The 18,257-nt window shown below is 40.9% G+C and overlaps 1 pseudogene across 1 annotated transcript; it reads right to left on the bottom strand.

Annotated features, from left to right (window-relative positions):
* Positions 1-1,577: 1,577 nt before the first annotated feature.
* LOC106008011 (zinc finger protein 844-like) lies at positions 1,578-17,541 on the bottom strand (annotated as a pseudogene). The gene is made up of 4 exons (XR_015446746.1): positions 17,326-17,541; positions 3,927-4,053; positions 3,495-3,555; positions 1,578-2,002 (listed from the first exon to the last, which is right to left on the bottom strand). The product of XR_015446746.1 is annotated as a zinc finger protein 844-like (transcript).
* Positions 17,542-18,257: the final 716 nt, after the last annotated feature.

The raw sequence follows: 18,257 nt of genomic DNA, 5'->3' as shown, positions 1-18,257 counted from the left end.
GGCTTCTTCTTCATGTGTTTGACAATGTGTCAGATGAACTTTTTTACACATTTCTTACATAGTGACTCCCTAGCATGAATTTTTTGACTACAAGATGAAGGGGTTGCAGCTAATCTTTTCCCACTTTGTTTACATATAGTTTGACCCAGTGTGCCTTCGTTCATGTATTTAATGGCACTTTTGTGTACTCAGTGCTTTCCCAGATTACTTACATAAATAGGGTTTCTTCCCAGTGTGAATTTCTTGATGGGTCTGACCAGCACTCCGTTGGCTGAAGATTTAACACATTCCTGATACACAGAGATTCTCCTCATTATGACTTCATTAATGTATTTGAAAATATTTTTGTGTAGGGTATATCTTCACACAGCATTTACATACACAGGGTCTGAGTAGCATAAATGCTTTCATGTCTTTGACAATGACTGAATGTGCTGAATGCTTTCCCACAATGCTTACATACATAAGGTTTCTCACCTTTGTGAATTCATTCATGTATTTGACAATCTCTCTTTTGGTTGAAAGATTTCCTACAGTGTTTACATACACAAGGTTTCTCCCCAGTGTGAATTCTTTCATGTATTTTATACTCACTCTTTTGGTAGAAAGAATTTGCACAATGCTTTCATACATAGGGTTTCTCCCCAGTGTGAATTCTTTCATGTAGTTGACAATTTTTCTTTTGAGGAAAAGACTTTCCACAATGCTTACAAACATAGGGTTTCTCCCCAGTGTGAATTCTTTCATGTATTTGACAATCTCTCTTTCACTTGAAAGATTTCCCACAATGATTACATGCATAGGGTTTCTCCCCAGTGTGAATTCTTCCATGTATTTGAAAAATTTTCTTTCCATTGAAAGATTTCCCACAATGCTTACATACATAGGGTTTCTCCCCAGTGTGAGTTCTTTCATGATTCTGACAGAGACTGTGTCTGCTGAATGCTTTCCCACATTGCTTACATATATATGGTCTCTCTCCAGTGTGAATTCTTTCATGTATTTGACACCCACTCTTTCACGTGAAAGATTTCCCACAATGCCTGCATACATATGGTTTCTCCCCGTGTGTGTTCTTTCATGACTTTGACAGAGACTGCCTGCTGAATGCTTTCCCACATTGCTTACATATATATGGTCTCTCTCCAGTGTGAATTCTTTCATGTATTTGATACCCACTCTTTTGTGTGAAAGATTTCCCACAATGCTTACATACATAGGGTTTCTCCCCAGGTGAGTTCTTTCATGATTCTGACAGAGACTGTGTCTGCTGAATGCTTTCCCACATTGCTTACATATATAGGGTTTCTCTCAAGTGTGAGATCCTCTATGTCTTTCAAATGAGGACTTCTCTGCAAATCCTTTTCCACAATGCTTACATACATAGCATTTCTCTCTGGTGTGAGTTCTTTTGTGAGTATGACACTGAGTGTGTGTGCCAAATGCTTTACCACATTGTTCACATACATAAGCTTTATCTCTAGTGTGATTTTTTTCTTCATGTATGTCATAACAAGTCTGAGTAGTGAATGCTTTTCTCCATTGCATACATACATAAGGTTTCTCCCCAGTGTACATTATTTTGTGTTTGTGAAAGGAATGACTATGAGATAATGCTTTCACACATTCCTTCATTACATAGGGCTTCTCTCCAGCATGTATTCTTTCATTTACTTGAATATAGTATGAAGACATAAAAGTTTTTTCACATTGTTTGTACCCATATGGACTCCACACATCAAGATTTCTTTCTTGGATTTGAACACAACTAGGTGTGCTGGAGGCTCTCATATTATTCTTACCTAGAAATGTTTTCTCCCCAGGGTGAGTTTGTTCACTAAGATCAGAGTAGGGGTTCCCATATTGCTCATATTGACATTGTTTCTCTCCAGTCTTTCTTATTTCATGTTTCTGAGAAGACTGCAAATCACTGCAGGTTTTTCCATGTTCACTACATTTATACAACATCTCTTCACATCTCAAATACTTGTCTGCATCATTTCTGTAAAGGTAAAAGGACAAAAATATCAATCACAATGAAAAAGGTCTCCATATTAATAACTGTTCAGGACAAGTTCTAGTTTGATGCCTGCTAAGAAATTCTGATGATAAGTTGACTTAATGGCCTGGAGCATGCCTCCAATACACCTATTCTCAAATGAATGGCTTCATTTAGGAATGTTAAATTTGCATATATTTCCAAAACACACTATCAAGTTTCATTGTAGGGGATGGGCACATATTTGTGTCATACTAATCATTTTTATATCTTTTCACTCATCACTCTCCCCTTCCCTCCTTACCCTGATCATCTTTCTCATCTTCCAAAAGTCAGCCTTTCTGTTTTCTATTATCTTTCCTTCATTTTACTCCCTAAACATATTTTTAGTTTTACATTTAAAATTTGTTTCACTAAACGTTATGAGATGAAATCCCATCTAATTTTATTTTTGGCAAATAATATAAATTGTTCTTTTTGGCTGATTATATAGCATAGTTTTTTCAGTGGTGAGAATTAAACACAGGTCTTAGCAGGGAATTATATTTCCAGCTTTATTCTTTCTTATTTTGAAAAAGATTCTTATTGGTCATTAATTTGCTCAGGCTGATCTTCAATCTGTCATCCTACTGACTCAGTTTCCCAGACTTCTGGGATTACAAGAGTGCACCACCATGCTGAGCCTATCCACATTTTAATCATCCAGGCATCTGGTGGTGGGCATCTAGGCTCTTTCCAGAGCTTGGCTGTTCTGAATTGTTTCCAGCACTTAGATATTGTCAATACCCATGCGTGCCCTCCTTTGAACACTGGAATTCATGTATCTCTGAAATGTGATGATTTTAACACATTTCAGAATATACCCAGGGCGGTACACTTGGATCCAATGAAAACTTATAAATTTACTTTCTGAGACATCTGTATATTGATTATCATAATGGTTCCATTTTACATTCCCATCAACAATGTATGAGGCTGATTTCTAAGACTTTTAAAACATGGACAGCTCTATATTCTGGAGGATGTTTTGAAAACATCTATTACAACAACACTAGCACTCATGTGCATTTTGAATACTGCTTCCATGTTAGCAATTTTCTAGATAATAAATGTCTCATATTCACATGTATACATGGATATTTTAAAGATAAGTTCCTGGTAAAGTTCAAAATTTATCCATTTCATATCTGCATATATACAATACTTAAATGCAGTCTCCTACATTACTATGATGTTGATTATGAAATATTTTTATACTAATAGAGCAAATAGTGTCACTTGTTGCATAATGTCAGTACCACTTTTGTTTCCTATATTGGAATATTTCTGTATTCAATTGTAACATTATACAAAATGAACCTATATTCATCTCTGGAAATTTTTGTGAGATTAAATAAATTGGAAAACAGCCTCATTTCTTCATTTTCCTTGGTTGTAATATTTCTGCTTTCACATTGACTCTTGAATATTCCTTTGTCTTGTGAGTAAAAATTACCTTGGATTTCTTGAACAATTTTTGTATTGTTCTTCCATTTGCTGGTTACCACAGGTTCTTTCTGAATTATAGACATAGAAATATAACAAGTCACTATATCATTACATAAAAATTAATATATTCCAGTTAGATACATGGTATAATATAAACAGACCTGAGACATTTTTCAAATGTTATAACATTCTACTTAATTAACCTACATCACTGAGCTGGATGATGAACCAGCATCACTGAGTAGGTTCATCACTGAACCTACATCACTCATCAGGAAGCTGAGGAAGGACAAGTTGAAGGTCAGCCTGTTCTACTCAGTGAGTATGAGCCCAGCCTGACTCTCTCTCAAAAAATAAATAAATAAATAAATTTCAAAAGGGAAAGAAAATAACATCACTGAGCAAGCTTGTATAAGTAAGAAAATGATGTTATTCTTACCTATAGCACTCATATGCATACAGGTTTCCCACATCACATCTTCATAGAGCTTCTTTTGGGGTGGATTCAGCAAAGCCCATTCTGCCTTGGTAAAGTTCACAGCTACATCCTCAAAGGTCACAGTCTCCTAAAGAACGAACTGTTTCCTGTTGGGTCAGATGCACACCCTGAAGTATCACAACTCCTCTCATGAAAAGCTGAACTGAATATGATTCCTTCAAATATTAGTTCCACGTCTTCATCATCAAGCTCATTGATATGTAAATATTTTCATACCCTCATTCTGATGCTAAATTGAAACACATTGCTAAAGTAATAGTGGAATAGTAGCACTTAGTTCTCCTTCAGGATCACACAAGTTGTATTTGTGCCCTGTCTCTAAAGCAGAGCTCATACAGGAAGCCAGCAAATCACAATCCAAAAAGCACAGAGTCACATAAATATCTAATGAATGGTTCTGATATACCATAGATTATGTCTCTTTTCAAATCTGGTTATTCACGGAATTCAGTCCATCTTTCTTTGCACTCATGGAGAATTTGGAAACTTGAATTTGGTTTAATAGAAAAAAACCTTAATTGAATATTAAATAAGGTTTATGAATAATTAAAATGCTAAAAGAAACACGGTTTTCTTGGAGCAAATCTATGTAAGAACAATGAAATAGGGGAAAGTTGCCATATTGTCTTATAGCTCAGTGACACCAAATGGTCACCTTGCACTTAGATATAAGAAATACAAGGATGGTATAAGGGAAGGTAATGAGGGGATGAATATTAATGAAATATATTAAATGCAATGAAAACCAAAATATCACAATGTAATTCATCATTAAATACAAAAGGAAAACTTCAACCAGGTGTGGTGGAATACGCCTGTAATCCCTGCACTTGGGAGGCTGATATAGGAGGACTGCCATGAATCTGAGGATTGTTATGAGTTCAATGTCCAGGCTGGGCTATGCAGGAAGTTCAAGGGCTGTCAAGATTACAGAGTGAGACTCTGTCTCTTATTCCTCCCCAAAATGGGGCACTAAAAAAGCTTACTGTGCTACTCATTACTCACATCTTTAATTTGTTAAAAAAATTATGACTGTGGGCTGTGGATTTAGCTCAGTGGCACCATGCCTGCCTTGAAAGCACAAGGACCTGAATTCAATCCTGGGTACCAAAAAAATATATATGGCTATACACTACAATAAAAGACTAACATTCAACACCTTGTGAGCAAGGTGAGAGCTTGAACAATATACATGAAAGACATTCAAATTCCACCTTTCATGTCAGTGTACGATTAGTAGAGAGAATGAGAAATGGACCTCAGGAAAGGAAGATAGTCTTCAATGGATCCACAGATAAAAAGAATATTGATTCATAATGGAGCTGGTGTTACACAACCCTGGAAGAAATCGCAATGTGTTCCATTTATGTTGAAGGAAAATAGGTATGTACTTGTAAATCTGGATCATATACTCTTCTATTCTATGTAGTTAGGTTACATATTAAAATGGGAAAGATAAACTTGAATACCTTAAGAATTTATAGTGAAAAAACATTCAGAGAAGAAACAGATTCCTCATAAAAAATTCAGGTAGATATCAGGAGAAGCAGAAACTGAAATCTATGGAAATCATAAGAGATCAATAAGAAAATTTTTGCTGGGTACACAACATAAAGACTGTATAGAGAATAAAGATTAATCTAAAAAGTAACTATAATACATCTGACTCAAGAGAAACACTGAATATAGAAGATTCAACTCAAGAATATCACTAAAGAAAACAACTGTGGAAAAACAAAACTTATGCAAAAATGGAGACTCAGCTGCTACATTTCATATCCTTCACCTTTACTTTGGAGTTACCAAAATCCACAGGCCACTGACTTCTTTCCAATATCCAGAAAATACATTGTGCTATTATTCCTGGGAATAAATGTAATTGTTTTCAAGCAAAATTGAAAACTCTGGAACTTCATACCCAATGGAATGGATGAGAAATACTTTTCCCTTCATTCACATATCATCACTTGTGAACAATAGTGAGACAAAAAAATAAATAAATATAAACTCTCACAAAATATTTCCCTATCCAATATCCTTTATAGTATTGAAAATTGAAAGGAAGGAAGATAAAAGAGCATTACTCATGGAAAACCACATATGGCAAACTTTGGAAAAGCTGCCAAAGGAGGAGAGTGGTCATCAATAAGGCAGGAACAATTGGTGACAGGTAGGGTATTTATCACCTGATGCAATAGTTTTTAGTCAAACTACTACCTCATTCAGCATGTCTTATTATGAATAATGTCCACAAACTACCAATGAACCACAGCGATAATGTGACCAATCCTGTTTTTCATTTGCACTCCTACAGGAATTGCATGTACATGTGAGTACCTACTTCAAAAAAAAGTGTGAGTTTAACAGGCAGTCCTTTCTTGTAGTTGTCATTTACAGCATGATTTCTTCTGCTCTTATTTAAAATGGTAAACATGTCTAATTTTGGTATGATACACTATAAAACTTCATTATTGACTTATTTATTCATTATTTTCACTGCTCTGAATATAAGAAAGAGGTATACGGATGTTTGGCAAGTGATCTTACACTGAATTTAATCATAGCTAATGTTAATTTTTAAATGATTTTAAACTCCCTGTAATGACTTTGGAACTGTGGGGAAGTGTTTGTCAATTTTGGAATTTACCATCTTCACAATGAAGCCCAGAGTGAAGGATACAACTTGTGTGTTTGAGATCTCCTATTTAAGCTTATAACAGACTTAGCAGAATTACATGTCTTAAGCACATTCCTGTCACTGGGACAAAATATCGACAAGCTCAACTGAAAGGAGTGGGTTTTATGTTGACTCAGTTTTGTTTCATGTTCTCCTGGTTCCAAGGTACAAACTGGATGGGAAAGTGCCAAGATGGAGGAAAATATGTTCAAACTATGGCAGCCAGAGAGGAAGGAAAGGTGGATGTAGCTACAGACATGGCCCTAGTAACACATCTGCAGCAAATGTCACCTCCTAGCAGCACATTTAGATAATGAAAATATCAATTAACAAATCTACTGATGTACAGGGCCCACAAAAAAACAGCTTTCATGCTAAAGACAAATTTAGTGGACACTGTACAATAATATATAGGTTGCTGCAGAAAGAAAACATGGCATGCAACAAAGCCAAGTCTCACCCACACAGAAACCTCATTTCAGTCCTGAATCTCCTCTGGATCCTCCTGCTCACTGCACAGCATGGTGAGTAGTGGAGCTGCATGCACTGAGCTGAGAACATCAGGATTCTGGCCACATTAAAATTACCATCCTTATATAGGACAGGATGATTAGGTCTCAGCCCCACCCACAGGCCTTACCAAATGCTCCGAGGAGCTGACTAGTGAAGCACACCCAGGAATCCCAGCGGTGTCTTCAGAATGTAAGACCAAGAGCCTTACCGAATGCTCCAAGGAGCTGACTACAGTGAAGAACACCAGGAAGGAACACAGGGACAAGTTGGAAAACAGACCTTTATTAGTCTGGCCAGACGGCACTCCCAAAGCAAAATAGCTTAGGGAGGCAACTGGCTCAGAATCCGAGGCTGTTTTTATAAGGGGGTTGAGGGGGAAGTTAACATATAGAATTAAAGAAAAGGGAACAAAGGTTAGTGGTCGACTGTCACATATTGATGGTCAGCAGACATTTGCAGCTTGTTCTAACAATTGTGGTGCCTGGAATATCAGTTCTGGGCAAACAAAGAGTTGAGTAGTTTACTCTGGGACTTTAGGTCTGTTACAGATTTTTCTCTAGCGAGCCAAAACTAACAAGCATCTTTATCCATTAACTCACATTTAATCACAATGGGGCTGGAGGAAAGGAACAAAGGTTATGCAGTCCCACATTCCCCACTGATTTTTGGGACTTAAGTAATCATGCACAAATGTAGGTATCCATTGTATACAACAACATGAAAATAATAAGCATGTACACACAACTATGATGACAAGAAAAAGTTGTTTTAACCATTGTAGGTTGGGCAACCACAAAGTTAACCATTTGAACAAGTCCCCGCCATCCTCACTATATATATATATATTTTTTTTAGCCAGATCTTTTATTGTTTTACCTTTTCTTTTATCTTTGGACCATTATTGCTAAGATTGAAAGAACACATATTTTTTACTCTTTTACAACCTTGGTGGTGGAGGAGCAACAAATAGTCTATTGTTGCTCTATTATCTAAGATTGTCTGTCTCTGTTCTTGTAACTCTTGGTTAATTAATTCCAAGGCTGATGAGGTAGCATTTAACCCTTTGACCACCTTGCAAGCTAATTTTTGTACTGCCTTTTCAGCATGGACTCCTATAGAAGGCAGGGCAACAAAAGATGTTATCATGGTTATTCAGCATCTGTTAACAGACCTACTTCATCATCGCATCCTGGTGCAGTGTAAGGTGACCAACGTTTAGTTCTGTTAGACACAATCAAATCAGTCCTGTCTGGCAACACTACAGCTAGACAACTCAAACAGCAATGGGTGTTGGTTAAATTTTCTGGAATATAATTAAAGGTTATTCCTTCTCAGGTATAAAACCATCCTATGGGCAGGGAGATATGGCAATTGTTATACACAATTTTTTTGTTTTATGTGGCAGGACATCCCTTTTGACTGTTTTATCCTAAGACACTTGGTTGTACAATTTTCATACATAGCACATTCAGTTTTGACATAATTACCTTGGGTGTATATAATTTGACAGCATCTTTAGGTTTATGGCAGGTGTCATGCCCCCAATTATAACTATCCATGTAAGATTTTTTTTTCCTGAGATGTCCTTAAATAGGGTATAGGGTCGTATTAACTCTAAAGAGGTGCATACTGGAATGAGACAGCTTCCCAGCACATAATGGAAATTTACATCAACATTTAAGCAGAATTCAGACAAGTTAAGTGAGTTTGCCAATTGAATCCATACATTTTTTGTGTGTGATATAGTCCTCTTGGGGGCAATAATGCCAGTGTCCCAGAGAATATTATCATTATGTTGAAGCATCTCTAACCCGTTCCAGTCTTAGATTTTGGTCGCCTGGTTGGCTGATAACCTTCCATTTGTCCTTTTTGACATCCACGGGGGGGGTCCTGGCTTTCAGATGGTTGCGATGTATCCAGGCAGAATGTCCAGAAACCTTCACTGCCAAGGGAGCTGACAGGACAGCAGGAACCGGTCCCTTCCAACGAGGTTCCAGGGTCTTGGAATCAAACCTGCGAATTAAAACCAAATCTCCCGGCTTATAGGGTAAAAGTTGTAAAGGTTTTTCATTTGGACTAGTCATTTTCTTTCATAATGTCTCATGTAGCTCAGACTGAAGCTGATGAACTGCTTTTAAGGATTTAAGGAGTCGAAGGTGGGAAAATTTTTCTTTCAGTTTTACATCTATTAAGGAATGATTGGGGGAGATCACCCATAAACAATCTGGAAGGGGGACAGATTGAGGGGAGGCTTGGGAGTGTACCTCATTCGGAGGAGGGCAAAAGGGAGAAGCTCCACCCAACCTAGTTCAGTCTCCAAGCATAATTTAGTCAGAATCTCCTTTAAAGTTCGATTTTTTTTCTACCTGTCCTGAACTTTGAGGCCTATAGGCACAGTGTAGATTTCACTTTATTCTAAGGATATTACTAATTAACTTAGATATCTTAGCCGTAAAGGCTGGACCATTGTCGGACCCCAGAGCTAAGGGCAAACCAAAACGGGGAACTATTTCTGTCAGGAGCCTTTTAGCCGTTACTTCTGCTGTCTCCCTCTTGGTGGGGTATGTTTCTACCCATTCTGAAAGTCCAGTTCCCAATGTTCTCCTGGAGTTAGCCCTCTGTGTCGGACCCCAGGGGGCCGGGTTACCCTATTAGCATTTACCTTGAGGCAGGTGGGGCATCATCTCACCATGGCCTGGGCCTTTTGGGCTAATACCTGGCTGATGAAATGGGGTCGTAAGGCAGCCATCATCCTTTTTTGTTCACCGAGGTGGGTGGACTCATGTAGTTCTCGCAGCAACGTGTCTGCTACAGCAGCTGGGAGTACCACCTTTCCCTCAGTCTTCCACCACCCATGTCTTCCTCGAGTCCAGTGTCTCCTGTTCATTTCCATTATCTCTGTCTGTACATTCAGGTTTTTCTGGGAGCACTGGTGTGGGTAGCAAAACCATTTGCTTCCCCACTGATTTTTGGGCAGCTTGTCTGGCTGCCTGATCAGCAGCATTATTACCAGTCACCTCGGGGCTTGACCCCTTTTGGTGCCCACGGCAATGGGTGATGGCAACCTCTCGGGGCAACCAGATGGCTTGTAATAGTGCCGATATCTCAGTCTTATTTTTAATTTCCTTCCCTTCAGAGGTTAGCAGCCCTCTGTTCTGATAAATCTCCCCATGTACATGGGCGGTGGCAAAAGCATAATGGCTATCAGTGAATATATTTATCCTTTTTCCTTTTCCCAATTCCAGAGCCTTAGTTAAAGCAATCAGCTCATCCCTCTGTGCTGATGTCCCTTGAGGTAGCCCTTGCTCCCATTCCACCTGTTGGTCCTGGTTGACCACCACTGCTCCAGCATACCGCACACCATCACGAACGAAACTGCACCCATCAGTGTAGAACGTTATCTCTGTGTGGGGGAGGGCCTAGTCCGTCAAGTCCGGACGTCCTCCCCTCGAGTTTTCTAGAGTCTCGAGGCAATCATGGATGGGCATTTGTCAGATTCTGGGAGTAGAGTAGCCGGATTGAGGCCAGCGGTGGTGGCAAACTTAATGCGTGGCTGTTCTAATAAGAGTCCTTGATACTGTAACAGTCTGGCATTAGACAGCCATTTGCTAGGTGAGCTATTCAACAAGGGCTCAATGGCATGGGGAGTCATCAAAGTTAAATCCTGTCCAAAGGTCAATTTGTCAGCCTCTCAGGTTAAAGCAGCTGCTGCGGCTATTGTCCTCAAACAGGCCACGCTCGGGCCACTGGGTCGAGCTTCTTTGAGAGGTATGCTACAGGCCGCTTCCATGGCCCCAAAAGCTGAGTAATCACTCCCTTAGCCACCCCGTTTTTCTCTGTCACATACAAGGTAAAGGGCTTCTTTAAGTCTGGGAATGTCAGGGCTGGTGCCTATGCAAGTGCAGTCTTGAGCAATTGAAATGCCTGCTGGCAAGCCTCAGTCCATTCGAGGGGTGTATTTCCTCCCACAGTGGCCTCATGTAGGGGTTTGGCAATCTCAGCAAAGCCAGGAATACAAATCCTGCAATAGCCAACTGCCCCTAGGAACTCTCTCACCTGTTTCTTTGAGCCTGGCTTCGGAATCTGGAGAATTGCAGATACTCTCGATTCTGCCAGCCTCCTCTTTTTCTTTTCAAGAATATAGCCCAAGTAGGTTACCTTGGTCCGGCAGAGTTGAGCTTTCTTCCAGGACACCCGATATCCCAGTTCCTGGAGGGCTTTCAGGAGGCCCTCGGTGGCTGCAATGCATTCCTTATCATTTGAAGTCGCCACCAGGAGGTCATCAACATACTGAAGAATAGTCGCCTGGGGAAACACTTTTCTTACCTCTTGCAGGTCTTTGCTGAGAGATTCCCCGAACAGAGTGGGGGAGTTTTTGAATCCCTGCGGCAGCCGGGTCCATGTCAGCTGTCTGGTTGTTCCGGTGTCTGGGTCAGTCCATTCGAAGGCAAAGAGGGGCTGGCTCACAGGTGCTAGAGGCAGGCTGAAAAATGTATCTTTAAGGTCTAATAACGAGTACCACACATGACCGGGAGGGATGAGACTCAACAGAGTAAAGGGGTTTGGTACTGTTGGGTGAACGGTCTCCACCCGGCTGTTTACTTCCCACAAATCCTGTACCGGTCTGAAGTCTGAGGTGCCAGGCTTCCTTACAGGAAGCAGGGGTGTATTCCAGGCTGTCTAGCAAGGGTCCAAGATGCCGGCTTCCTGGAGTCGATGGATGTGTTTGGAGATCCCCACCTTGGCCTCGTCAATCTTTTTTATCTACTAGAAGAACCCCGTCTCTTTCTTTCTTAGTCTCTTTCTCTCTCTTTTTAACTTTTCATAATCCCTCTTGTAATGGACCTTCTCTTTGCAATATGTACATTGATCCTTCTCTAACAAGGGCCATACTTTACTTTTATCTTCTTTTTTATTCTTTTTCTGTATTCCTTTTGGATAAAACCTCCATCTGTCAAGGCTGCAATGTTCGCCTTTTTTATCTTTTTAGCCATTCTATCCTCAAAATGATCCCTATTGTTAAACACCTTTATTGTCACACTCATCAACTTTTCCCTATTCTCTCCCTCAAATCCTTCCATCCACTGTAGTTTCTTTCTAATATCTGGGGCCGATTGAGTAACAAAAGCCAAATTAATTTCCTGTCAATTTGCAGAGGCATCTGGGTCAATTGGAGTACACGTATGGTATACTTTCAACAGATGCTCCAGAAAGGCAGAAGGGGATTCCTCAAGTCCTTGAAGGACCTCGCTTACCTTGTTCAACTTGGTAGGCTTTCGAGCAGCTCACCTCAAGCTGGCTAGGAGATGCTGACGGTAGTTTTGGAGAGCTTCTCTCCTGCCCGAGGAATTAGCTTGCCATGGGGGATGGGTGGACAGAAGTTGCGCCTCAATACGGGCCTGCTGTTCATCGAGGGGGCCCTCTGTTCCCCCTAACACTGACTTTATGGCTTGCCCTCCGATCCTTTCTCTTTCCTCGGAGGTAAAAAGAGCTTGGAGAAGTTGACAGTCATCCCAGGTTGGGTCATGTGTATGAAAAACAGATTCTAGGAGGGAGATCAAAGCCTGGGGTTTTTCTGAAAAAGGGGGATTTTGATGTTTCCAATTATACAAATCACTGGTAGAGAAAGGGATATAGACATAATGACCCTGTTCTATTTCCCTAAGAGACAGAAGAGGAACTGAACTAGTCCCTTCAGTGAGAGCTCCTCGGGGACCATAAGCTGCCCCTGTTCTCGTGTGGGAGGGGGAGGTTATAGAATCTGGAGATTTTCCTTCTTCGGGAAGAGGAGGGGAGAGAGAGTTTCGAGCTCTGGGGCCGACTTTATCAGAGGAGGAGGATGGCTCCACATAGGGTGGAGGTCTTATAACAAGATCTAAGAGGTCAGGATCTTGTGAGAGCACCAGCTTGGGAGCCCGGCTTTGGCCTCTTGGGGTTCCCTTGGGGCCATAACCAGAATTCGAGAGTTTGTTCTCAGGGAACAAACTCTGCAACCATGCCGGAGGCTCTTGACAAGCCCGGACCCAGATATTTATATATGGAAACTGATCAGGATGGCTAGGGTGCCCGGTGGCCCTTCTCCATACCGCCCTGCAGAGACCTGGGTCAAAAGAGCCCTCAGCTGGCCATCCAACTCCAAAGGCCAGCCATTCCAATTGACACAGGGAGTGAAGTTTTCCATGAGAAAATTTAACCCCATATTCTTTCTCCTGTTGGAGGAAAAAGCCAATTTAAAATTAGTGAGAAAACAATCCAATGGGGTATTTCTGGAGCAGGATCTTCTCATCTGTGTCTTGATGGTTTGGAAAGAAATACAAAATTAAACACACAACGGACAGGACACTAACATACAAATAAGACAAACAGGCGCCACAACAAAAGCAAAACTAAACCTTCCCTTGTTCCTCGTCAGGGAAGGCTTACAGGCCCATCAGCCACCTCACTCCTGACAACAAAGGGTTGCAACTGGCCAAAAACTTACCTCCGGAGGATTTCTGAGGTCTGTGCCTGAGTCTCTTGCTGGATCCCGCCACAGAGTCTCGGCTGAACTGGGGTTCCTTACCCAGGGATCTCGCTGGGGCCTCCAAAATGTAAGACCGAGGGCTTTACCAAACGCTTCGAGGAGCTGACTAGTGAAGCACACCCAGGAATCCCAGCAGTGCCTTCAGAATGTAAGACCAAGAGCCTTACCAAATGCTCCAAGGAGCTGACTAGTGAAGCACACCCAGGAATCCCAGCGGTGCCTTCAGAATGTAAGACCAAGAGCCTTACCGAATGCTCCAAGGAGCTGACTAGAGCAAAGAACACCCGGGGAGGAACACACCGGACAAGTTGGAAAACAGACCTTTATTAGTCTGGCCAGACGGCACTCCCAAAGCAAAATAGCTTAGGGAGGCAACTGGCTCAGAATCCGAGGCTGTTTTTATAGGGGGTTGAGGGGGAAGTTAACATATAGAATTAAAGAAAAGGGAACAAAGGTTAGTGGTCGACTGTCACATATTGATGGTCAGCAGACATTTGCAGCTTGTTCTAACAATTGTGGTGCCTGGAATATCAGTTCTGGGCAAACAAAGAGTTGAGTAGTTTACTCTGGGACTTTAGGTCTGTTACAGATTTTTCTCTAGCGAGCCAAAACTAACAAGCATCTTTATCCATTAACTCACATTTAATCACAATGGGGCTGGAGAAAAGGAACAAAAGTTATGCAGTCCCATAAAAGGACCAAATGTGTACATTCCAGTGAAAACTGGCCTACAGAAACAAAGATTTCTCAATTCATGTGGAAAGGCCCACATCCTGTCAAAACTGGTTTTGTTAAAAAACAAACAAAAAAAAACAAATAAAAAACTGGTTTTGTCTACTTTCACCCAGAACTTATGCCTCTAAGACAAATTCTACTTCTGTCTTTGGGCATTTGGTCCTACAATCACCTTCTTGGGGACTGACTTCTCCCAGGTCCTTCACATGCAGCCAATCGGTAGAATCCATAGAACAAGTCAGGCTAATCCAACTTGGGAGTCTCTCAGCAACACACTGGGAGCTTCTGACTTATGTGACTGACAAAGGAGGATTCTATTCTCTGGCCATCCAATCTCTCTTGACAGCTCATGCAGCCAAAACTCTTTTTCACTGATGCAAGGTTGCTCCATGATCTGCTGACTGAGCCAAAGAGAAAAAAAAGACAATACACTATCCCCTTAATGCAGTCCAAATGATAGATTAAACAAACCCTTTACCCACCCAGGCTTCCACCTAGATCATTGACTTGACCCAGCCTGCTGGATCAGTGACTTGAAATAGGATTTGCTCCTAGCTTTGCAGAGTGCTAACATCTACTTACTGTACTCTGGGGGCTCTTTCTATTTCTTGTCCTAGCCAATGGCATCACAGCTCTGTGACTGTACTTCCAGATTCAGTGACATTTAGAGAAAAACCACCAAACCCAAAGAAGAATCTGTGCCCAGGCAAAGGCTGAACACAATGCAGTAGGAGTACTAAGGTAGTCAGAGGACAGGAAATTGAAGGAGACACTCAGCTTCACAAACATCAGCTCTTAATCTAATCATCTTCAGTAAAGAAAACAAAAGCATGCCAACAGGGAATATAATTATTTACTGAATGAACAAATTGGCATAATATGTTAGTAGTATTACACAAAGGCATCAAGATGGAATTTAAATTTTCAAGTGCCTCAGACAGGCAAGTTACTTTAACTTAAGTCATAAGGAAATCCTGAATTATGAACCCTAATCATAGCAGGTAGACTAGAATGATAGCTCTAATGTAGCCCCACCCTCACTCACTCCCTGTGATGAGGCAGAGAAAGGAAAAACTTAATGCAGTAAATTTCCAAAATATGCTTTTTCCTCCTCACAGGATGAAAGCATCTCTCCTTTGGCATATTAATGTCACTAAAGAAATATTCTCACCTGATGTTACCTGGTGGTTAGACTTCTATTGTCACATTGGTTAGTTGGAGACATACCTAGGTTGTTAGTAAAGACATGTCTCACTGAGTCAAGGAAGCAGGACCCAGGAGATCACATCTGGTGCATGGCCTGTTTCTCTCAGCCTCTTTTTCTGCTGAAGACTCTCCATTGGAAGGCTGAAGACTTAATGGTAGGAGCCTGAAGAAACTTGAGACCAGCAAACAGGTAATGGCAAATTCTAGAGGCAATGGCAAATACCAGAGGTCCTCCACAGAAAAATAAGAGAATTTTTTCCTTTTTATTCCATCTTGGGTACAAGCCTATTGGTTATTGTCAACCACATACAAGGTGGGCCATCCCTCCTGTTTTACAAACTAGTCTTCCACAGAGAAACACAGAGCTTTACAAATGGCTAGGAGGTGCTTACTTATCAAAAATTCATATCACAGTTAATCATCACAAAACACTGTGTTGTGTTTTTTTTGCTAAACATGTGCTTCACAGATATTCTTTATATATAGTAATTATTTTCTGATTCTATCAAATCTTTGCAGGTGACAAAGCAAACATTTTCCAGTAAGAGCCCTATGACAATGAGACTCACATCCTCAGACAGAAGAACCCCACAAAATAATCTGTATGTGAGACTCCTGCTTTCCAACACTCTGTAGATTGTCATAGTCAAGAGTACTTCATGCTGATCCAGGATTTAAAGCATTAAATTATTTTTATCAGGATAAATCAAAGATGTCAAAAATTTATTTCTGAATGACAAAATTTATCCAAAAATATCAAATGTGAATTGTCCATTTTTTTTCTGGGCATTGCTTCCCTTATCAATCCAGTTTAGTATAGGCTGCAGCAGCTCCATTCCTAGTGATTCACACTTCTATTCATCTTTTTAAAACTATTTCTGTACACCCACACAACTAAAGGATGGAGTCAGCTCTATAATAAATCCTAAGCACCTCAGAAGTTTCTCTCCCTTTCAAAAAGTATATCTCCTCTAAGTTTGAATTCTTCTGAGGCTGAATCACACCACTCAATTGAAATCATAAATGTGAAGCTGTTTTACAGGACCTATGATGACATTTCAGATGTATACTACAGACAAACTTGGTGGGGCTAACCCTAACTCTAACCCTAATGCTAACTACTCAGTCTCGTGTCTGCTAATTGAAGATTTCCATTGTATCCCCCTCGTCCTGCTGATATAAGCCAAATAGTATGATCAAAGTAGGGCACTTCTTAACAATAATAATAATATAATTATGATATGGTTACATAACATACGTAATTTATATATTAATTATAATTATATCATATAATTATTGTTAAGAAGTGTCCTACTCTCATTATTATTACTAAAGCAAACAAGGAAAAAACCCCAGAGTAGCGCTCCCTTTTCACCAAAGCTCCTGCTCTCCTCAGACTGGTGGAGAAACAGATCTGCCTGCAGCTGCCCAATAAAGCATTTTGGGCTGGCAGTGTCACAGTTACAGGACACAGGAACCTTGAAACTTGAAACTACAGGACTTGAAACTCGCCCTGCCTGAATAAAAGGGAAAACGGACAGATGATGATGCAGAACCAAACACTAAGAAGACCTCGGTGTCTGGAGCTAAGCAGGGAGGCTGCAGATTCTCAGCTAGTTCTGGGTACTTCCTTTCAAAATGCACCCGATTCCATCCCATCCCCAGCTTCTTCTGCACAATATTACCATTGCGTGGTTTGTGGGTCCTCCAGAATCCTTTGAATTCAGCTCACATCCAGTAGAAAATACAGAAAAATGTGGTAGCTGAGGACTCTCAGCAAACCTCTCACGGTGTACACTTAGCCGCCATGATACAGGAAGGGCCCGCCTTCCTCCCTCAGCCCACCTGATTGGGTAGTTCAGACAGCCCGCACCTTCATCGCTGATTGGCTCCTGTCCCATTGCCAGCACCCTGAGCTGAGAGTGACAAGAGAAACAATTCTCTACCAGCAGGAGTGGAGCTCAACTAGTAATCAAATGGTCACCCAGGAAATTCTGAACCAGTCTCTCTCCTGCGATATCAAACTCATCTCGCATGAGGAATACTTGCATTGAAGGGCTTTACTCCTTGTTTTTCAGAGCTTCCCTGGTTTCTTAATAGACTCAGTGGACTCTTCCTGAAAGTGGATCACAAGTGTCCTTAGAAGGTTCCAGGGTCAATGTCCTATGAAAGTATCAGTCCCCTTATATCAGAATACATCACAAGTCCAGGCTGGACCGGCAATAAATGAAATAAAGGGAGATCTGCTGTTGGGAACTGTTGTGCCCAGATCGTGAAGTCCCAAAGACCACCAGGAGGCCGATTCCTATGTAAGCACACGAGGGTCGTTTATTCAAGCTCGAGCAGGGACTCTCAACTGTCACCGACGCAGCGGGTCAAGATTGAGAGCCCCGAGTTTCAAATTAGCAAGGTTTTTATAGAAGTTACAGCAAGGTTAGGGGTTTCTATTTAGCAACTATATGATTGGTTAACATTTAGCAAGCATGAAGTGTATACTTTTGATTGGCTAGGTCTATAGGGGGTTGAGGGGGATTACGTATAGGTTTTTGCAAGGGAGAAAGGGGCAAGGGTTAACAGCCGACTGTCACATACTGATGGTTAGCAGACCCACTGACTA

This window comes from Heterocephalus glaber, unplaced genomic scaffold, assembly GCF_053883595.1.
Source record: "Heterocephalus glaber isolate CG9 unplaced genomic scaffold, H.glaber_assembly_v1.0 deba00001724, whole genome shotgun sequence".
In the NCBI taxonomy this organism is placed as follows: Eukaryota; Metazoa; Chordata; class Mammalia; order Rodentia; family Bathyergidae; genus Heterocephalus; species Heterocephalus glaber.
The sequence above is the reverse complement of the archived record's forward strand: the minus strand, read 5'-3'. Positions and strand labels throughout refer to the sequence as shown.